This window comes from Ovis aries, chromosome X, assembly GCF_016772045.2.
Source record: "Ovis aries strain OAR_USU_Benz2616 breed Rambouillet chromosome X, ARS-UI_Ramb_v3.0, whole genome shotgun sequence".
Classification (NCBI taxonomy): Eukaryota; Metazoa; Chordata; class Mammalia; order Artiodactyla; family Bovidae; genus Ovis; species Ovis aries.
In genome coordinates, this window is record NC_056080.1 from 138641001 (window position 1) to 138665189 (window position 24189).

The following is a 24189-nucleotide window of genomic DNA, read 5'->3' on the forward strand; positions in this document are numbered from 1 at the left end:
GTCGCGAAGATTCAGACATGACTGAGTGGCTTCACTTTTCTTTGGGATTGGAATGAAAACTGACCTTTTCCAGTCCTGGGGCCACTGCTGGGTTTGCCAAATTTGCTGGCATATTGAGTGCAGCGCTTTCACAGCATCATCTCTGAGGGTTTGAAATAGCTCAACTGGAATGCCATCACCTCCACTAGCTTTGTTCGTGGTGATGCTTTCTAAGGCTCACTTGACTTCACATTCCAGGATGTCTGGCTCTAGATGAGTGATCAGACCATTGTGATTATCTGGGTCATGAAGATCTTTTTTGTATAGTTCCTCTGTGTATTTTTTCTTCAGTTTGAGTCTGAATTTGGTAATAAGGAGTTCATGATCTGAGCCACAGTCAGCTCCTGGTCTTGTTTTTGTTGACTGTATAGAGCTTCTCCATCTTTGGCTGCAAAGAATATAATCAATCTGATTTTGGTGTTGACCATCTGGTGATGTCCATGTGTAGAGTCTTCTCTTGTGTTGTTGGAAGAGGGTGTTTGCTATGACCAGTGCATTTTCTTGGCAAAACTCTATTAGTCTTTGCCCTGCTTCATTCCACATTCCAAGGCCAAATTTGCCCATTACCTCAGGTATTTCTTGAGTTCCTACTTTTGCATTCCAGTCCCCTATAATGAAAATGACATCTTTTTGGGGTGTTCGTTCTAAAAGGTCTTGTAGGTCTTCATAAAACCGTTCAACTTCAGTTTCTTCAGCGTTACTGGTTGGGGCATAGACTTGGATAACTGTGATATTGAATGGTTTGTCTTGGAGATGAACAGAGATCATTCTGTCGTTTTTGAGATTGCATCCAAGTACTGCATTTTGGACTCTTTTGTTGACCATGATGGCTACTCCATTTCTTCTGAGGGATTCCTGCCCACAGTAGTAGATGTAATGGTCATCTGAGTTAAATTCACCCATTCCAGTCCATTATAGTTTGCTGATTCCTAGAATGTTGATGTTCACCCTTGCCATCTCTTGTTTGACCACTTCCAATTTGCCTTGATTCATGGACCTGACATTCGAGGTTCCTATGCAATATTGCTCTTTACAGCATTGTACCTTGCTTCTATCACTAGTCACATCCACAGCTGGGTATTGTGTTTGCTTTGGCTCCATCCCTTCATTCTTTCTGGAGTTATTTCTCCACTGATCTCCAGTAGCATATTGGGCACCTAATGACCTGGCGAGTTCCTCTTTTGGTGTCCTGTCATTTTGCCTTTTCATACTGTTCATGGGATTCTCAAGGCAAGAATACTGAAGTGGCTTGCCATTGCCTTCTCCAGTGGGCCACATTCTGTCAGACCTTTCCACCATGACCCACCCGTCTTGGGTTGCCCCACAGGCATGGCTTGGTGTCATTGAGTTAGAGAAGGCTGTGGTCCTAGTGTGATTAGGTTGACGAGTTTTCTGTGAGTATGGTTTCAGTGTGTCTGCCCTCTGACGCCCTCTTGCAACACCTACCATCTTACTTGGGTTTCTCTTACCTTGGGCGTGGGGTATCTCTCCACGGCTGCTCCAGCAAAGCACAGCCACTGCTCCTTACCTTGGATGAGGGGTATTTCCTTACCGCCACTGTTCCTGACCTTCAATGTGGGATAGCTCCCTCGGCCCTCCTGTGCCTGCTTAGCCACGTGTATAAGTACATGTAAAAGTATATAAGTACATGATGCAAAATGCCAGGATGGATGAAGCACAAGCTGGAACCAAGATTGCAGGGAGAAACATCAATAACCTCAGATATGCAGATGACACCACCCTTATGGCAGAAAGTGAAGAAGAACTACAGAGCCTCATGATGAAAGTGAAAGAGGAGAGTTAAAAGGTGGTTTAAAACTCAACTTTCAAAAAACAAAGATCATGGCATCCAGTCCCATTACTTCATGGCAAATAGGTGGGGAAACAGTGGAGAAAGTGCCAGACTTTATTTTCTTAGGTTCCAAAATCACTGCAGATTGTGACTGCAGCCATGAAATCAAAAGATGCTTGTTCCTTGGAAGAGAAGCTATGACTAACCCAGACAGCATGGTACAAAGCAGGGACATTAATTTGCTGACAAATGTCCATCCTGTCAAAGCTATGGTTTTTCCAGTAGTCATATATGGATGTGAGAGTTGGACTATAAAGGAAGCTGAGTGCCAAAAAATTAATGCTTTTGAACTGTGGTGTTGGAGAAGACTCTTGAGAGTCCCTCAGGCTGCAAAGAGATCAAATGAGTCAACCCTAAAGGAAATCAGTCCTGAATATTCATTGGAAGGACTGATGCTGAACCTGAAGCTCCAATACTTTGGCACCTCATATGAACAACTGACTTATTGGAAAAAGCCCTGATGCTTGGAAAGATTGAAGTCAGGAGGAGAAGGGGATGACAGAGGATGAGATGGCTGGATGGGATCACCAACTCAATGTACATGGGTTTGAGCAAGCTCCAGTTGTTGGTGATCGACAGTGAAGTCTGGCATGGTGCAGACCGTAGGGTGGCAAAGAGTTGGTGAAGACTGAGTGACAGAACTGACTAATGCACCCAGCATAGGATCACCCCAATGGATAAGACAAACACTCACAGACATAAAAAGAGAAACTGACACTAACACAGCAATATTAGGAGACTTTAACACCCCACTCACACCAGTGGACTGATATCAAAACAGAAAATTAATAAGGAAACAGAAGCCTTAAGTGATACATTAGATGAGATGAGTCTCATTGATATCCTGAGGACATTCCATCCAAATGCAGAAGAATACACCGTCTTCTCAAGTGCACATGGAACATTCTTTGGGATAGATCACATCCTGGGTCACAAATTTAAGATAATTGAAATCATATTAAGCATCTTTTCTGACCACAATATTATGAGACTAGATATCAACTACAAGAATAATATTGTAAAAAGCACAAACACATGGAGATTATGAAATACATTTCTAAATAACGAACAGGATACTGAAGAAATAAATAGGGAAATAAAAAAAATTCCTATAAACAAATGACAATAAAAACATGACAACTCAAAATCTATGGGATGCAACAAAACAGTTCTAAGAGGTAAGCCTGTAACTATACAATACTACTTCAAGAAACAAGAAAAACATTGAGTAGATAACCAAACTTTAGAGCTAAAACAACTGGCAAAAGAAGAACCAAAAAACCCCAAAATTAGCAGAAAGAAAGAAATCATAAAGATCAGAGCATAAATAATTGAAAAAGAAATGAAAGAAGCAATAATAAAGATTAATAAAACTAAAAGCTGCTTATTTGAGATGATAAACAAAATTGGCAAAACTTTAGCTAGACTCATCAAGAAAAAAAGAGAGAAGAATCAAATCAATTAAATTAGAAATGAAAAAGGAGCAGTTACAACAGACAATGCAGAAATACACAGGATTTTAAAAGACTGTTATGAATAACTACATGGCAATAAGATGGATAACCTGGAAGAACTGGCAGATTCTTAGAAATGTTCAATCTTCTAAGACTAAACCAGGAAGAAATAGAAAGTATGAATAACACAATTACAAGCACTGAAATCGAAAACTGTGATAAAAAAAAATCTCCCCAAAAGCAAAAGCCCAGGGCCAGATGACTTCACAGGGGAGATCTATCAAACATTTAGAGAGGAGCTAATGCCTATCCCTATAAAACTCTTTTAAAAAATTGCAGAGGAAGGAACACTTTCAAACTCATTCTATGAGGCCACCATCACCCTGATATCAAAACCAGACAAAGACAACACAGAAAAAGAAAACTACAGGCCAATATCCCTGGTGAATATATATGCAAAAATCCTCAACAAAATTCTAGCAAACAGAATTCAACAAAAGAGTAAAAAGCTCATACACCATGATCAAGTTGGGTTTATTCCAGGAATGCAAGGATTCTTCAATATACAGAAATCAATCAGGGTGACAAACTACATTAACAAATTGAAAGATAAAAATTACGTGATCATTGCAATCAGTTCATTTCAGTTGCTTAGTCATGTCCGAATCTTTGCAACCCCATGGACTGCAGCACACCAGGCCTCCCTGTTCATCACCACCTCCTGGAGTTTACTCAAACTCATGTCCATTGAGTTGATGATGCCATCCAACTATCTCATCCTCTGTCATCCCCTTCACCCACCTTCAAACTTTCCCGGATTCAGGGTCTTTTAAAATGAGTCAGCTCTTTCCATCAGGTGGCCAAAGTACTGGAGTTTCAGCTTCAACATCAGTCCCTCCAATGAACTCTCAGGACTGATCTCCTTTAGGATGGACTGGTTGGATCTCCTTGCAGTCCAAGGGACTCTCAAGAGTCTTCTCTAACACCACAGTTCAAACGCTTCAATTCTTTGGTGCTCAGCCTTCTTCACAGTCCAACTCTCACATCCATACATGACCACAGGAAAAACCATAGCCTTGACTAGATGGACCTTTGTTGGCATAGTAATGTCTCTACTTTTTAATATGCTGTCCAGGTTGGTCATAACTTTCCTTCGAAGGACCAAGCATCTTTTAATTTCATGGCTGCAGTTACCATCTGCAGTGATTTTTGGAGCTCACAAAAATAAAGTCAGCCACTGTTTCCTCTGTATCTCCATCTATTTGCCATGAAGTGATGGGACCGGATGCCATGATCTTCATTTTCTGAATGTTGAGCTTTAAGCCAACTTTTCGCTCTCCTCTTTCACTTTCAAGAGGCTTTTTAATTCTTCACTTTCTGCCACAAGGGTGGTGTCATCTATATATCTGAAGTTATTGATATTTCTCCCGGCAATCTTGATTCCAGTTTGTGCTTCCTCCAGCCTAGAGTTTCTCATGATGTACTCTGCATATAAGTTAAATAAGCAGGGTGACAATATACAGCCTTGACATACTCCTTTTCCTATTTGGAAAAGTCTGTTTTTTCATGTCCAGTTCTAACTGTTGCTTCCTGACCTGCATACTGGTTTCTCAAGAGGGAGGTCAGGTGATCTGGTATTCCCATCTCCTGAATAATTTTCCAGTTTGTTATGATCCACACAGTCAAAGACTTTGGCATAGTCATAAAGCAGAAATAGATGTTTTTCTGGAACTCTTGCTTTTCCATGATCCAGCGGATGTTGGCAATTTGATCTCTAATTCCTCTGCCTTTTCTAAAACCAGTTGAACATCAGGAAGTTTACGGTTCACGTACTGCTGAAGCCTGGCTTGGAGAATTTTGAGCATTACTTTACTAGAGTGTGAGATGAGTGCAATTGTGCAGTAGTTTGAGCATTCTTTGGCATTGTTTTTCTTTGGGATTGGGCTTCCCTGGTGGCTCATAGGTTAAAGAGTCTGCCTGCAATGCGGGAGACCTGGGTTCGATCGCTGGCTTGGAAAAATACCCTGGAGAAGGAAATGGCAGCCTACTCCAGTATTCTTGCCTGGAGAGTCCCATGGATGGAGGAGCCTGGTGGGAAAATTGACCTGTTCCAATCCTGTGGCCACTTATGACTTTTCCCAATTCACTGGCATATTGAATACAGCACTTTCACAGCATCATCTTTCAGGATTTGAAATAGCTCAACTGGAATTCCATCACATCCACTAGCTTTGTTTGTAGTGATGCTCCCTAAGTCCCACTTGACTTTGCATTCCAGGATATCTGGCTCTAGGTGAGTGATCACACCATCATGAGTATCTGAGTTGTAAAGATCTTTTTAAATACAGTTCTGTGTATTCTTGCCACCTCTTCTTAATATCTTCTGCTTCTGTTAGGTCCATACACTTTTTGTCGTTTATTGAGCCAATCTTTGCATGAAATGTTCCCTTGGTATCTCTAACTTTCTTGAAGATCATTGCAATAGTTGCAGAAAAAGCCTTTATTGAAATTCAGCATGCATTTATGGTTAAAATTCTTCAGAAAATGGGCATAAAAGGAACCTACCTCAACATATGATAAGGCCACATATGATAAGCCCACAGGAAACATTATTCTTGGTGGTGGAAAACTGCAGTCATTCCCCCTAAGATCAGAAAGAAAGCAAGGGTGTCCTCTCTCACCGCTTTTATTCAAAATAGTTTTGAAGTCATAGATACAGCAATCAGAGACAGAAACGAAATGCAAGCAATCCAGATTGGAAAACAAGAAGTAAAGCTCTCACTGTTTGCAGATGACATGATACTATAAATAGAAAACCCTAAAGGTACTATCAGAAAATTACTACAGCTTATCAGTGAGTTTAGCAAAGTCATAGGATACAAAATAAATACAGAGAAACCCTTGCATTCTTATATGATAATAATGAAATTGGAAAAAGAAATTAAGGAGTCAATCTCATTCACTATTAAAACAAAAAGAATAAAATATCTAGGAACAAACCCACCTAAGGAGACAAAAGAAATGTATAAAGAAAATTATAAGATACTAATGATAGAAATAAAAAGTGACATAAACAGATGGAGAGATTTTCCATGTCCCTGGGTAAGAAGAATCAATATTGTGAAAATGACTGTACTACCAATTGCAACCTACAGGTTCAACTTGATCCCTATCAAATTACCAGTGGCATTTTTTACAGAACTAGAACAAAAAAACCCACAATTTATATGGCAACACAAAAACCTTGAATAGCCAAAGCAGTCTTGAGAAAGAAGAATGAAGCTGGAGGAATCAACCTTCCTGACTTCAGATTATACTATAAAGGTACAGTCATCAAGACAGTATAGTACTGGCACAAAAGCAGAAATATAGACCAATGGAATAACATAGAAAGCCCAGAAATAAACCCATGAGCCTATGGGTACCTTATTTTTGACAAAGGAGAAAAGGATATATCATGAGGCAAAGACAGCCTCTTTAGTAAATGATGCTGGGGAAACTGGACAGCTACATGTAAAAGAATGAAATTAGAACACTTCCTGCAACCATACATAAAGATAAATCAAAATGGATTAAATGCCTAAATATAAGACTGGAAACTATAAAATTCTTAGAGGAAAACACAGGCAGAACACTTGATGACATAAATGAAAGCAAGATCCTCTATGACCCACATCCTAGAGTAAGGGAAATGAAAACAAATGGGACCTAATTACACTTAAAAGCTTTTGCACAGCTAAGAAAACTATAAACAAGGTGAAAAGATAACCCTCAGAATGGGAGAAAAATAACAGCAAATGAAACAACTGACAAAGGATTAATTTCCAAAATATACAAGCAGCTCACACAACTCAATACCAGAAAAACAAACAACCCAATCAAATAGTGGGAAAAAGACCTTAACAGACCTTTCTCCAAAGAAGACATACAGAGGGCTAACAAACACATGAAAAGATCCTCAATATTGCTCATTTCTCAGTTCAGTTCAGTCGCTCAGTCATGTCTGACTCTTTGCGACCTCATGGATTACAGCGTGCCAGGCTTCCCTGTCCATCACCAACTCTCAGAGCTTACTCAAACTCATGTCAATCGAGTCAGTGATGCCATCCAGCCATCTCATCCTCTGTCATCCCCTTCTTCTCTTGCCTTCAGTTTTCCCCAGCATCACGATCTTTTCCAAGGAGTCAGTTCTTTGTATCAGGTGGCCAAAGTATTGGAGTTTCAGCTTCAACATCAGTCCTTCCAGTGACTATTCAGGACTGATTTCCATTAGGATAGACTGGTTGGATCTCCTTGTAGTACAAGGAACTCTGAAGAGTCTTCTCCAACACCACAGTTCAAAAGCATTGCTCGTTGCTAGAGAAATGCAAATCAAAACTATGATGAGATATCACCTCACACTTGTCAGAATGGCCATCATCAAAAAGTTTACAAACAATAAATGATGGAGATGGTGTAGAGAAAAGGAACCCTCTTGCACTGTTGGTGGGAATGTGAATTGATACAGTCACTGTGGAAGACAGTATGGAGATTCCTTAAAATCTAGGAATAAAACCACCATATGACCCAGCAATCCCACTCCTAGGCATATACCCTGAGGAAACCAAAATCGAAAAAGACACAAATTTCCCAATGTTCACTGCAGCACTATTTACAATAGCTAGAACATGAAAGCAAGCTAGATGTCCATCAACAGATGAATGGATAAAGAATTTGTGGTACATATACACAATGGAGTATTACTCATCCATAAAAAGGAATACATTTGAGTCAGTTCTAATGAGGTGGATACACCTAGAGCCTATTATACAGTGTGAAGTAAGAAAGAGAAAGATAAATATTTTATTCTAATGCATGCATACGGAATCTAAAGATGGTACTGAAAAATTTATTTGCAGGGCTGCAGTGGAGAAACAGACATAGTAAACAGATTTATGGACATGGGGAGAGGGGAGGAAAGGGTAAGACGTATGGAGAGAGTAACATGGAAACTTACATTACCATATCTAAAATAGGTAGCCAATGGGAATTTTCTGTATGTCTCAGGGAATTCAAATAGGGGCTCTATACCAATCTAGGGTGGGGATGGAGAGGGAGATGGGAGGGAGGTTGAAGTGGGAGGGGACATATCCTTACCTATGGCTGATTCATTTTGAGGTGACAGAAAACAACCAAATTCTGTAAAGCATTTATCCTACAATTAAAAAATAAATTAAAAAAAGAAACTGCAATAATATAAACATAATAGATGAATAATAAATGCTCTCATGGAAAAATGTTAAAAAAATAACAACAAAACAAAAGTCATGTAAAATATTTACCTCTAAGTGTTAATTTTTATAGTAACTGGAAATTCAGAAAACAGTCTTGGAATTTATTTGCATTTGTAAAGCCTAAAGTCTAGCATCTCTCTACATCCGTTTACAAGTTGAAAATAAAGAAGACATGATGTAGGGGGAAAAAAAGTAATATCAAAATTCACTGGCCTTCCCTTGTGGCTCACCTGTTACACCTGTTAAAGAATCTTTGTGCAATGAGGGAGATCTGGGTTTGATCTCTGGGTTGGGAAGATGCCCTGGAGAAGGAAGGGCCATGCACTCCAGTATTCTGGCCTGGAGAATTCCATGGACTATACAGTCCATGGGGTCACAAAGAGTCAGACATGATTGAATGACTTTCACAAAAGTAGGATAAATTTCAACTGGAATTGCTGAGCCAAATTTTGAAAGACATCATGAATTTCCCATTTAAAAGATGATAGGGGAAACACTGGTGCCAATAGTAGAAGAAAGTGCTTGTTTACTATACAAGCTCTCACACTATTGTGATTATCAGATGTGTTACACCTTTATTAATTTTAATTATGGACTTGCTAAAGGTTATGAAACTGCCTGGAGAAGTACTGTATAGTCCACGGGGTTGTAAAGAGTCAGACACGACTTGAGTGAGTTTTACTTTCTTTTTAAAATTCATTAAGCACTTGATGATGCTAAAAATATAAATGAACAGAAATAGGATTACAAAAGCTTAACATACCATCATTAGCCTCTATCAAGAAGATTAAAATATGGAAATATGGGTTAGAAGAAGATTCATTTCATTGTCATATGTAATAGCAAGAAATTGAAAACCCAAATATCCATCAAGAGACTATTGGCTAAGAATATTATGTTAATCCATACAATGGACCATTATAAAATGCTTAAAAATTGTGTCTCTCTATATAGTGGTATGGAAGAAATGGTATGGAAAAATGACCTTGCTATGTTATTAAATAAAAAGAAATCGAGTAATAAGTTTAGCATTACACTTTGTGTAAAGACAAAGCTACAAATAATCTATGTATATACACATTCTCTATGTAAATGCATGCAGAAATGACTGCCAAATTTATTACCTCAGGAAGATGAAAGAGAGCTCACGTTTTCACTCTCTGTATTATCTAGTTTTCATTTTACATGGGTATGCTTGTGTTTTATTTTTGCAGATTTAGAAAATAATTTTTCAAAATTATAGACAACTTGAGAAGAGCAATAACCATAGATAAAATCAAAATATAACTGCAGGCATACCTCCTTTCATTGGGCTTTACTTTATTACTCTTTGTAGATACAGCGCTTTTTTTTACAAGTTGAATGTTTGTGGCAAACCCTGAAATGAGCCAGTCTATTGGCACCATTGTTCCAACAACATTTGCTCATTTTATGTTTTTATATGAGAATTATGGTAATTCTCACAATATTTCAGACTTTTAAAATCATTATTATATTTGTTATGGTGATCTATCCTCAGTCAGTGATCTTTGCTGTTACAATTGTAATTGTTTTGGGCACCACTATCTTCAAGCCAGGCTTCAGCAATACGTGAACCATGAACTCCCTGACGTTCAAGCTGGTTTTAGAAAAGGCAGAGGAACTAGAGATCAAATTGCCAACATCTGCTGGATCATGGAAAAAGCAAGAGAGTTCCAGAAAAACATCTATTTCTGCTTTATTGTCTATGCCAAAGTCTTTGACTGTGTGGATCACAGTAAACTGTGGAAAATTCTGAAAGAGATGGGACTACCAGGCCACCTGACCTGCTTCTTGAGAAACCAGTATGCAGGTCAGGAAGCAACAGTTAGAACTGGACATGCAACAACAGACTGGTTCCAAATAGGAAAAGGAGTATGTCAAGGCTGTATATTGTCACCCTGCTTATTTAACTTATATGCAGAGTACATCATGAGAAATGCTGGACTGGAAGAAACACAAGCTGGAATCAAGATTGCCGGGAGAAATATCAATAACCTCAGATATGCAGATGACACCACCCTTATGGCAGAAAGTGAAAAAGAACTAAAGACCTTCTTGATGAAAGTGAAAGAAGAGAGTGAAAAAGTTGGCTTAAAGCTCAACATTCAGAAAACAAAGGTCATGGTATCCAGTCCCATCACTTCATGGGAAATAGATGGGTAAACAGTGGAAACTGTCAGACTTTATTTTGGGGGGCTCCAAAATCACTGCAGATGGTTATTGCAGCCATGAAATTAAAAGACACTTGCTCCTTGGAAGGAAAGTTATGACCAACCTGGACAGCATATTAAAAAGCAGAGACACTATTGTCAACAAAGGTCCATCTAGTCAAGGCTATGGTTTTCCCAATAGTCATGTATGGATGTGAGAGTTGGACTGTGAAGAAAGCTAAGAGCCAACGAATTGATGCTTTTGAACTGTGGTGTTGGAGAAGACTCTTGAGAATCCCTTGGCCTGCAAGGAGATCCAACCAGTCCATTCTAAAGGAAATCAGTCCTGAGAGTTCATTGGAAGGACTGATGTTGAAGCTGAAACTCCAGTACTTTGACCACCTGATGTGAAGAGCTGACTCATTTGAAAAGACCCTGATGCTGGGAAAGGTTGAGGGCAGGAGGAGAAGGGGATGACAGAGGATGAGATGGTTGGATGGCATCACCAACTCAATGGACATGAGTTTGGATAAACTCCGGGAGTTGGTGATGGACAGGGAGGCCTGGCGTGCTGCGGTTCATGGGGTCGCAAAGAGTCGGACACGACTGAGGGACTGAACTGAACTGAACTACACCCATATAAGATGGTGAAACTTAACCAAAAAACATTTTTTGTGTTCTGACTGGTCGTTCTCTCTGTGTCTCTCCATCTCCTTGGGTCTCCCTATTCCCTAAGAAACAGCGATATTTAAATTAGACCTATGAATTGAAATTAAGCCTACAATGGCCTCTAAGTGCCATGTGAAAGGAAGAATAAAAAATCTCTCACTTTAAAAGTAGAAATGATTAAGCTTAGTGAGGAAGGCATGTGGAAAGTTGAGATAGACTGAAGGCTAGGTCTCTCGTACCCAAAAGTTAGCCAGGTTGTGAATGTAAAGGAAAAGTTCTTGAAGGAAATTAATGCTCTTTGTGCTTATCACATGGATGATAAGAAATTGAAATACCCTTATTGTTGAAATAGAGAACATTTTAGTGGTCTGGATAGAAGGTCACACCAGCTACAATACTCCTCATAAGCCATAACCAAATCCAGAACAAGTCACTAACTCCCTTCAATTCTATAAATGTTGAGAGAAGCGAGGAAGCTGAAGAAGCAAATTTTGAAGCTAACCGATGTTGGTTCATGAGATTGAAGGAAAGAAGCCATCTCTATAATATCAAAGTGCAAGGTGAAGCAGTAAGTTCTGGTGTAGAAGCTGCAGCAAGTTATCCAGAAGATGTATAATATCATTTATGAAAGTGGCTAAACTAAACAATAGATTTTTAATGTAGACAAAGCATCCTTATATTGGAAGAAGATTCCATCTAAGACTTTCATAGCTGGAGAGGAGAAGTCTATACCTGGCTTCAAAGCTTTAAAGGATAGGCTGGCTCTCTTGTCAGGGGCTAATGCAGCTAGTGATTTTAACTGAAGTCAGTGTTCATTTACTACTCTGAAAACCCTAAGGCCCTTAAGAATAACACAAAATCTGGGGACTTCCCTGGTGGTCTGATGGTTTAGACTCCATTCTTCCACTGCAGGGGGTTTGGTTTTGAACCCTGGTTCAGGATTTAAGATCCCACATGCTGTACTGTGAAGCCAGAAAAAGAAGAAGAAGAATGCTAAATCTACTGTGTCTGTGTTCCATTTATAAGTGGAACAGCAGGATCTGGATGAGAGAATATCATTTTACCACATTGTTTACTGAATATTTTAATTGCATTGTTAAGGAATTCTGCTCAGAAAAAAGATTCTTCTCAAAATACTACTGCTCATTGACACTGCACCTGGTAACCCAAGAGCTCTGGTGAAAATGTACAATGAGATCAATGTGTTCTTTTTTTTTTTCATGCTTCAAACACAGTGTCCATTCTGCAGGCTATGAATCAAGAGGTAATTTCAACTTTCAAATCTTATTTAAGAAATACATTTCATAAGGATATAGCTGCCATAGACAGTGATTCCTCTAATGGATCTGGGCAATGTAATTTGAAAACATTCTGGAAAGTACTCATCCTTCTAGATGCCATGAAAAACATTCAGGATTCATGGGAAGTGGACAAAATATCGAAGTTCACAGGAGTTTGGAAGAAGCTGATGCAACCCTCATGAATGACTTTGAGGAGTTCAAGGCTTCAGTGGAGGAAGTCACTGCAGATATAGTGGAAATAGGAAGAGAACTAGAAGTGAAGCCTGAAGATGTGACTGATTTGTGGCAATCTCATGATAAAGGCAAACCAGCCCACCTTTATGTGCAGGTTGAATTTCAGTTTTATACCAGGGCTTCCCTGGTGGCTCAGACAGTAAAGAATCTGCCTGCAACACGGGAGACCTGGGTTCAGTCACTGGGTTGGGAAGATTCCCTTCAGCCCACTCCAATAGTCTCACCTGGAGAATCCCATGGACAGAGGAGCCTGGCAGGCTTCAGTCCATGGGGTCACAAAGAGTCAGGCATCACTGTGTGACTAACACACGATAAAACTAACAGATGAGGAGTTGCTTCCATGGATGAGCAAAAAATGTGGTTTCTTGAGTTGAATACTTCTGGTGAAGATGCTGTGAAGATGGTTGACATGACAACAAAAAATTTAGAATACAGCAAAAACTTAGTTAATAAAGCAATGGGAGGGTTTGAGAGGACTGATGCTAATTTTGAAAGTAGTTTTAGGGGTAGTATGCTATAAAATATCACTGCATGCTACAGAGCACTTAAAACTGGTGCTCTGGGACAATCCATAGGAATGGGATGGGGAGGGGGGTTCAGAATGAGGGGACACTTGCACACCCGTGTCTGATTCATGTTGATGTATGGCAAAACCACTACAATATTGAAATGTAATTCACCTCCAGTTAAAACAAATAAATTAATTTTAAAAAATCACTGCATGCTACAGAGAAATAAATCATGAAAAGAAGAGACAATCTGTGTGGAAATTTTCATTGTTGTCTTAAGAAATTGCTAGAGCCACTACAAACTTCAGCAACCACAACCCTTGATCAGTCAGCAGCCATCAACATCAAGGCAAGACCCTCTACCAGCAAAAAGATTACAACTCACTGAGGGCTCAGATAATGTTTAGCACTTTTAAGCAATAAAGCATTTTAAAATTAAGATATGTACAGTGTTTAGAAATAATACTACTACATACTTAATATAAAACTGTGTAAATATAACTTTTACATGCATGGGGAAACCAAAATGTCATGGGCCCTATTTTATTGCCATATTTGCTTTATTGTGGTGGTCTGGAAGCAATATCTCTGTGGTATGTCTCTGTCCAGGAATTTCTCCCAGGAAATTCTCTGTGCCTTGGCTGGTTCACAGGCAATTTCCTATACAATGTAGTCAATTGAAAATCATCAAAAATGATTAAAGTCATCTGTTGTCCACTTTAGTTTTTGTTTTACTTTTATGTGGAGTTTTTCTTGCATATGTTTTATGACTGTCCAGCCCAAGTCTTTGCTTTATGTTTGAGGAAAATAAAGCCTTTCTTTGCCTTCCCACCCTGCTTCTTTAACTTATATCCAGAGTACATCATGAGAAACGCTGGCCTGGAAGAAACACAAGCTAGAATCAAGATTGCTGGGAGAATATCAATAACCTCAGATACGCAGATGACACCACCCTTATGGCAGAAAGTGAAGAGGAACTAAAAAGCCTCTTGATGAACGTGAAAGAGGAGAGTGAAAAAGTTGACTTAAAGCTCAACATTCAGAAAATGAAGATCATGTCATCTGGTCCCATCACTTCATGGGAAATAGATGGGTAAACAGTGGAAACAATGTCAGACTTTATTTTGGAGGGCTCCAAAACCACTACAGATGGTTACTGCAGCCATGAAATTAAAAGACACTTACTCCTGGGAAGAAAAGTTATGACCAACCTAGATAGCATATTGAAAAGCAGAGACATTACTTTGCCAACAAAGGTCTGTGTAGTCAAGGCTATGGTTTTTCCAGTAGTCATGTATGGATGTGAGAGTTGGACTGTGAAGAAGGCTGAGTGCTGAAGAATTGATGCTTTTGAACTGTGGTGTTGGAGAAGACTCTTGAGAGTCCCTTGGACTGCAAGGAGATCCAACCAGTCCATTCTAAAGGAGATCAGGCCTGGGATTTCTTTGGAAGGAATGATGCTGAAGCTGAAACTCCAGTACTTTGGCCACCTCATGTGAAGAGTTGACTCATAGGAAAAGACGCTGATGCTGGGGGGGATTGGGGGCAGGAGGAGAAGGGGACGACAGAGGATGAGATGGCTGGATGGCATCACCGACTGGATGGATGTGAGTTTGAGTGAACTCCAGGAGTTGGTGATGGACAGGGAGGCCTGGCGTGCTGCGATTCATGGGGTCGCAAAGAGTCGGACACGACTGAGCGACTGAACTGAATGAAACTAAAAAAGCAAGATGCTATCTCTAATTCTAAACCCTAATTTTTATTTGTTTTTATTATTTTTTTACTTATTTGGCTTCACTGGGTCTTATTTGTGGCACAGGGGATCTTTAATCTTCATTTTGTCATGTGGGATCTTTAATCACGAAATGTGAATTCCTAGTTTTGGCATGTGGGATCTAGTTCCTTGACAAGGGAGTGCCAAGTCTTAGTCACTGGACTCCCAAGGAAGTCCCTAAACCCTAATTTTTAGATACACTGTTGTTATTCTATAGTTGCTAAGTCATGTCTGACTCTTGCAACCCCATGTAGTCTGCCAAGCTCTTCTGTCCATGGGATTTTCCAGGCAAGAATACTGATGCTGAAGCTGAAGCTCCAATATTTGGCCCTGTGATGCGAACAGCTGACACATTGGAAAAGATCCTGATGCTGGAAATGATTGAGGACATGAGCAGAAGGTGGTGACAAGGATGAGATGGTTGAATGGCATCACTGACTCAATGCACATAAGTCTGAGCAAACTCTGAGAGAAAGTGAAGGACGGGGAAGCCTGACATGCTGCAGTCCATGGGGTTGCAAAGAGTCGGACATGACTTAGTGACTGAACAACAACAACAGTACAGGATTGGGTAGCCATCCCCTTCTCCAGGGAACTTTCTGAACCGCAGATCAAACCTGCATCTTCTGCATTGGCAGGCAGATTCTTTACCACTGAGGAAGCCCCTACAGGATCCTTACGTGAACAACAGCTGCAAATTTGCTTTCATCATGTTAAGACAGCATGTCCAGAGGTTCTGGAGAATTAGGTCTTGGATATCTTTGTTGCGGTTTATACGCTAAGTCCTGTCTGACTCTTGAAGAATACTGGAGTAAGTTTCCATTTCCTTGTCCAAGGGATCTTCCCGACCCAGGGGTCAAAATCCTGTCTCCTGCTTGGCAGGCAAATTCTTTACCACTGAGCCACCAGGGAAGCCGTTCAGATGTATCAGTTCAGTTCAGTTGCTCAGTCGTGTCCGACACTTCACGACTCCATGAATCGCAGCACGCCAGGCCTCCCTGTCCATCACCAACTCCTGGAGTTCACTCAGACTCAAGTCCATCAAGTTGGTGATGCCATCCAGCAACCGCATCCTCTGTCGTCCCCTTCTCCTCCTGCCCCCAATCCCTCCCAGCATCAGAGTCTTTTCCAATGAGTCAACTCTTCGCATGAGGTGGCCAAAGTACTGGAGTTTCAGCTTTAGCATCATTCCTTCCAAAGAAATCCAGGGCTGATCTGCTTCAGAATGGACTGGTTGGTTCTCCTCGCAGTCCAAGGGACTCTCAAGAGTCTTCTCCAACACCACAGTTCAAAAGCATCAATTCTTCAGCGCTCAGCTTTCTTCACAGTCCAACTCTCACATCCATACATGACTACTGGAAAAACCATAGCCTTGACTACACAGACCTTTGTTGGCAAAGTACTGTCTCTGCTTTTCAATATGCTGTCTAGGTTGGTCATAACTTTTCTTCCAAGGAGTAAGTGTCTTTTAATTTCATGGCTGCAGTCATCATCTGTAGTGATTTTGGAGCCCACAAAAATATATCTGACACTGTTTCCCCATCTATTTCCTATGAAGTAATGGGACCAGATGCCATGATCTTTGTTTTCTGAATGTTGAGCTTTAAGCCAACATTTTCACTCTCCACCTTCACTTTCATCAAGCTTTTAGTTCCTCTTCACTTTCTGCCATAAGGGTGGTGTCATCTGTATATCTGAGGTTATTGACAATTCTCCCAGCAATCTTGATTCCAGCTTGTGTTTCTTCCAGTCCAGCGTTTCTCATGATGTACTCTGCATATAAGTTACCTAAGCAGGGTAACAATATACAGCCTTGACATACTCCTTCTCCTGTTTGGAACCAGTCTGTTGTTTCATGTCCAGTTCTAACTGTTGCTTCCAGACCTGCATATAGGTTTCTCAAGAGTCAGGTCAGGTATTCTGGTATTCCCATCTCTTTCAGAATTTTCCACAGTTTATTGTGATCCACACAGTCAAAGGCTTTGGCATAGACAATAAAGCAGAAATAGATGTTTTTCTGGAACTCTCTTGCTTTTTCCATGATCCAGCAGATGTTGACAATTTGATCTCTGGTTCCTCTGCCTTTTCTAAAACCAGCTTGAACATCAGGAAGTTCACAGTTCACGTATTGCTGAAGCCTGACTTGGAGAATTTTGAGCATTACTTTACTAGCGTGTGAGATGAGTGCAATTGTGTGGCAGTTTGAGCATTCTTTGGCATTGCCTTTCTTTGGGATTTGAATGAAAACTGACCTTTTCCAGTCCTGTGGCCACTGCTGAGTTTTCCAAATTTGCTGATATAGCAAATGCGGCACTTTCACAGCATCATCTTTCAGGATTTGAAATAGCTCAACTCGAACGAATTCCATCACGTCCACTAGCTTTGTTCATAGTGATGCTTTCTAAGGCCCACTTGACTTCACACTCCAGGATGTCTGGCTCTAGGGAGTGATCACACCATCATGATTATCTTGGTCGTGAAGATTTTTTTTGTACAGTTCTTCTCAATATTCTTGCCATCTCTTCTTAATATCTTCTGCTTCTGTTCAGTTCAGTTCAGCTCAGTTGCTCAGTCGTGTCTGACTCTTTGCGACCCCATGAATCGCAGCACGCCAGGCCTCCCTGTCCATCACCAACTCCCGGAGTTCACTCAGACTCACGTCCGTCGAGTCAGTGATGCCATCCAGCCATCTCATCCTCTGTCGTCCCCTTCTCCTCCTGCCCCCAATCCCTCCCAGCATCAGAGGCTTTTCCAATGAGTCAACTATTCGCATGAGGTGGCCAAACTACTGGAGTTTCAACTTTAGCATCATTCCTTCCAAGGAACACCCAGGCCTGATCTCCTTTAGAATGGACTGGTTGGATCTCCTTGCAGTCCAAGGGACTCTCAAGAGTCTTCTCCAACACCACAGTTCAAAAGCATCAATTCTTCAGCTCCTAGCTTTCTTCACAGTCCAACTCTCACATCCATACATGACCACTGGAAGAACCATAGCCTTGACTAGACGGGCCTTTGTTAGCAAAGCTTCTCTCGTTAGGTCTATGCAATTTCTGTCCTTTATTGAGCTCATCTTTACATGAAATGTTCCTTTGGTATCTCTATGTTTCTTGAAGAGATCACTAGTCTTTCTCATTCTGTTGTTTTCCTCTATTTCATTGCATTGATAGCTGAGGAATGGTGTCTTATCTCTTTCTGCTCTTCTTTGGAACTCTGCATTCAGATGCTTACATCTTTCCTTTTCTCCTTCCCTTTCACTTCTCTTCTTTTCACAGCTATTTGTAAGGCCTCCCCAGACAGCCATTTTGCTTTTTTACATTTCTTTTCCATGGGGATGATCTTGATCCCTGTCTCCTGTACAATGTCACAAACCTCTGTCCGTAGTTCATCAGGCACTCTATCTACCAGATTTAGGCCCTTAAATCTATTTCTCACTTCCACTCTATAATCATAAAGGGATTTGATTTAGGTCATACCTGAATGGTCTAGTGGTTTTCCCTACTTTCTTCAGTTTGAGTCTGAATTTGCCAATAAGGAGTTCATGATCTGAGCCACAGTCAGCTCCTGGTATTGTTTTTGCTGACTGTATAGAGCCTGTCCATCTTTGGCTGCAAAGAATATAATCAATCTGATTTTGTGTTGACCATCTGGTGATGTCCATGTGTAGAGTCTTCTCTTGTGTTGTTGGAAGAGAGTGTTTGCTATGACCAGTGCGTTCTCTTGGCAAAACTCTATTAGCTTTTGCCTTGCTTCATTGCGTATTCCAAGGCCAAATTTGCCCGTTACTCCAGGTGTTTCTTGACTTCCTACTTTTGCTTTCCAGCCCCCTATAATGAAAAGGACATATTTTTTCAGTGTTACTTCTAAAAGGTTTTCTAGGTCTTCATAGAACCATTGAACTTCAGCTTCTTCAGTGTTACTGGTTGGCGCATAGACTTGGATTACCATGACATTGAATGGTTTGCCTTGGAAATGAACAGAGATCATTCTGTCATTTTTGAGATGGAATCCATGTACTGCATTTCGGACTCTTTTGTTGACCATCATGGCTACTTCATTTCTTCTAAGGGATTCCTGCCCACCGTAGTAGATATAATGGTCATCTGAGTTAAATTCACCCATTCCAGTCCATTTTAGTTCGCTGATTCCTAGAATGTCAACGTTCACTCTTGCCATCTCCTGTTTGACTACTTCCAATTTGCCTTGATTCATGGACCTGACATTCCAGGTTCCTATGCAATATTGCTCTTTACAGCATCGGACCTTGCTTCTATCACCAGTCACATCCACAACTGGTAACTTTTTTTGCTTGGCTCCATCCCTTCATTCTTTCTGGAATTATTTCTCCACTGATCTCCAGTAGCATATTGGGCACCTAATGACCTGGCGAGTTCCTCTTTGGGTATCCTATCATTTTGCCTTTTGATACTGTTCATGGGGTTCTCAAGGCAAGAATACCGAAGTGGCTTGCCATTCCCTTCTCCAATGGACCAGGCTTTACATCACAATTTTGTTGCTGTAATGAAGACAGGCAATTTACTTATTTGACATTCTCCATATTCCACCTCTGCAATATTTATAACCTCATCTCTTTCTTCTTAATCTTTCATCATAAATGGCCAAATAGAAATTTATATGACCTAAGGCTAAAGCCATCAAATTGGATTAAATTTTAGTTACCCATTACGGTTACACATTGCAGAATAATTCTTAAAAAATCTTTATTTTATACAGTCTGTTTTGAACGAGCATGAAAAAATATAATTTAGTATAATATGATTTAATTGGAAGTATCAATTATTTTTAAATAAAATATTATGCTTCCTTTTTAGTGCTTCTTTATTAGATGTATGGAGCTTATACCTGGAGAAAAACAAGTTGTCTCATAAATTCATTGGTTTGAAAATGAAAGCAACTTTAAGAAATTATCCAGGACATCTCTTGGACACCCATCACAATCTCTTTAAATAGTTCAAACTAATTTGTATTAATATTATTTTTAGAGATTCCCTTTTGTGCCAGTTCCTTTGGTAACACTGTCTAAGGTTTAACACAGTTCTTCATTCTTTATGTGTCATCTAAAGCCTTTCTGGTAAAATGCTAATTTGTTTCCTTTTTTCTGTATTTGTGAGGATAGCAAATGGCTTGGCCAGGAACTTTTTTAAAAATATTTCATTTGAGATTAATAGATACACATTACTACTCATTTCTCTCCTATGAGAACACCAAAATTGCAACTAACTGCTGAACTGTCATTGATAGGTGAATGTTGGAACCCATCAAAAAAAGATACCCCATGGCCAAGGGCAAGGGAGAAGCCACAACAAGATGGTAGGAGGGGTGCAATTGTGTTTAAAACCAAACTTCACACCCACCAGAGATGCTTGGAGGGCCCTAACAAAACCTTGTGCACACCAGGACCAAGGCAAAGGAGCAGGCCCGACAAAATATAGAGACAGACCTGCCTTTGAGTGTTTGACGGTCTCCTATGGAGGTATGAGTCAGCAGTGGCCTACCATGAGGACAGAAGCTCTAGAAACATCAGTCCTAGGAGATGAAGTGTGTGGCATAGGTCCTCTTGGAGGAGGTCACCATTAGTGCTACTACAGAGTAGTCGGGCAGGCAACTCACAAACTGGAGAACAATTATACCAAAGAGGTTCTTCAGTTCAGTTCAGTTCAGTCGCTCAGCCGTGTCTGACTCTTTATGACCTCATGAATCGCAGCACGCCAGGCCTCCCTGTCCATCACCAACTCCTGGAGTTCACTCAGACTCACGTCCGTCGAGTCAGTGATGCCATCCAGCCATCTCATTCTTGGTCGTCCCCTCCTCCTACTGCCCCCAATCCCTCCCAGCATCAGAGTCTTTTCCAATGAGTCAACTCTTTGCATGAGGTGGCCAAAGTACTGGAGTTTCAGCTTTAGCATCATTCCTTCCAAAGAAATCCCAGGGTTGATCTCTTTCAGAATGGACTGGTTGGATCTCCTTGCAGTCCAAGGGACTCTCAAGAATCTTCTCCAACACCACAGTTCAAAAGCATCAATTCTTCGGTGCTCAGCTTTCTTCACAGTCCACCTCTCACATCCATACATGACCACAGGAAACACCATAGCCTTGACTAGACAGACCTTTGTTGGCAAAGTAATGTCTCTGCTTTCCAATATGCTATCTAGGTTGGTCATAACTTTTCTTCCCAGGAGTAAGCGTCTTTTAATTTCATGGCTGCAGTCACCACTTTCAGTGATTCTGGAGCCCCAAAAAATAAAGTCTGACACTGTTTCCACTGTTTCCCCATCTATTTCCCATGAAATGATGGGACCAGAGGCCATGATCTTCGTTTTCTGAATGTTGAACTTTAAGCCAACTTTTTCACTCTCCTCTTTCACTTTCATCAAGAGGCTTTTTAGTTCCTCTTCACTTTCTGCCATAAGGGTGATGTCATCTGCATCTCTGAGGTTATTGATATTTCTCCTGGCAATCTTGATTCCAGCTTGTGTTTCTTCCAGTCCAGCGTTTCTCATGATGTACTCTGCATAGAAGTTAAATAAGCAGGGTGACAATATACAGCCTTGACATACTCCTTTTCCTATTTAGAACCAGTCTATTGTTGCATGTCCTGTTCTAACTGTTGCTTCCTGGCCTGCATACAGATTTCTCAAGAGGCAGGTAAGGTATTCTGGTATTCCCATCTCTCTCAGAATTTTCCACAGTTTATTGTGATCCACACAGTCAAAGGCTTTGGCATAGTCAATAAAGCAGAAATAGATGTTTTTCTGGAACTCTCTTGCTTTTTCCATGATCCAGTGTATGTTGGCAATTTGATCTCTGGTTCCTCTGCCTTTTCTAAAACCAGCTTGAACGTCAGGGAGTTCATGGTTCACTTATTGCTGAAGCCTGGCTTGGAGAATTTTGAGCATTACTTAGCATGTGAGATGAGTGCAGTTGTGTGGTAGTTTGAACATTCTTTGGCATTGCCTTTCTTTGGAGTTGGAATGAAAACTGACCTTTTCCAGTCCTGTGGCCATTGCTGAGTTTTCCAAATTTGCTGGCATATTGAGTGCAGCACTTTCACAGCATCATCTTTCAGGATTTGAAACAGCTCAGTTGGATTCCATCACCTCCACTAGCTTTGTTTGTAGTGATGCTTTCTAAGGCCCACTTGACTTCACATTCCAAGATGTCTGTTTCTAGATTAGTGATCACATCATCATGACTATCTGGGTCCTGAAGATCTTTTTTGTACAATTCTTCCGTGTAGGAAATAAAAATATTCAAGTCTTCCCAAGTCTTCCTCTCCCCAGGAAAGTGCTGTTCGACAAAGCTAGCTGTTCCAGCTTTTTAGATTTGTTATCCTTTTAGTGGTTGACCCTTGCTTTCCTTAGAGACCTAAACTAATTCAATTAAGATGCAGTCAAGTGTTGAAGGCCTATTCTGACCATGCTAGGGAACTTTGAGTGTTTTCTGTTCTGATTCACAAAGGTTCCATGGAAGAGATGGGATCAACATGGCTCCCCATGGTTAGGTTTTGTACAGAAGAGTATTCCAGATGGGAAACTTGGGGCATACTGCTTAAGCCATTCTAGTTGGACTAGAAGATTACCATTGAGTATAGTCTGTGGGACAAGGTGAGAAAAGCAGATTTATCCTGTCAGCAATAAGAAGCCATGACAAGTTTTTCACGAGGGATGTGTAATCCTTGTTAAAAATCTAGCTAAAATCCCACTTGCTCTAGCCTATGCTTAAAGTTCATATTGTAAAAGACTTTATAGCATCCCATTTTATGTGTTTGCACTTTGTTTTTCTGACTAGACCATGAGCTTTTATGGGCAGAAAATCTCTCACTTTTGCTTGTCCTAGAATGAACAGTTCTTATTGAATTAGTTCAAAAACATTCCATATTCCTTTAATCCATCACTGTCTTATAGGTTTGTCTTTTAATCAGTATTAGATTTTCCATCTCTCTTTTGAATTTTCAGACTGAATCTTGTAAGAATGTGATCCAAGTTGGAAACTTACCATATGGTTCCTAGTTAATATACTCTAGTTAATACATGCCACTGTCATGGCTCACCCCCCTTTATAAAAAAATAGTGATGCAATGCTGACTCATGTTTATCTTGAGTTTATATAATCTTAAACCCTTGGCAAGGGATTTAGATATTTGTTGTGCAACACAATGTTTGGAAGCTGACCATAAAATGCTCTCTGAATGTGGAAACTATGTTATGAAAGGCTGGCACCCTGCAGAATAAAGTCAATTCCTTGTGAGCCTGACAGCAAGATTTATAGTTATTTCCCAACTTGTCCTGCTGAACAACCCTGTCATGTCTCATAATGGTTACTTTTGGTTGGCAAGCTTGAGCGGTAATCAGAAAATCTTGTGGTAACATAAATTGTGGTGGGTACTTTTAGGTTTGGAGAAGAATAAATAATGTACGAAGGACTTTCTCTCCTTTAACAAGGACAGGGGATGGAAAGAAAGTTGTCATTAGAATTTTCCATATAAAAAATGCCCCACTCTTCTACCCATCCTGCTCCAATCCTGTGTTGAGTGAGCCTCCTCTGTATGCTCACAGCATTCCCCAATTATTCTTTCAAAGTGCTTACCACATTATATGGCCATTGCAGACATATGTGTCTATTTGTTCCACATTGTGTAAGCTTTTTCAATGATGGGGACAGATTCTTTTTCGTTTCTGCATCACCAATGGATAATGGGGTGCCTCACACAAGGTGGTTAGTTAATGAATTATCTGTTGAATTTAACTAAGACTAATAATAATAATAATAATAACAACAACAATAGCAGGTAGCAGGGCTTTCCTGGTGGCTTAGATGGTAAAGAACCTGCCTGCAATGCAGGTTACCAGGGTTCGATCCCTTGGTAAGCAAGATCCTCTGCAGAAGGAAATGGCC

The 24189-nt window shown here is 40.3% G+C and overlaps 1 long non-coding RNA gene across 1 annotated transcript in view; it reads left to right on the forward strand.

Moving 5' to 3' along the window:
• Nucleotides 1-24189, forward strand: part of LOC132658722 (uncharacterized) — a 46840-nt gene that overhangs the window by 20505 nt on the left and 2146 nt on the right. The gene's annotated exons all lie outside the window — the stretch shown is intronic.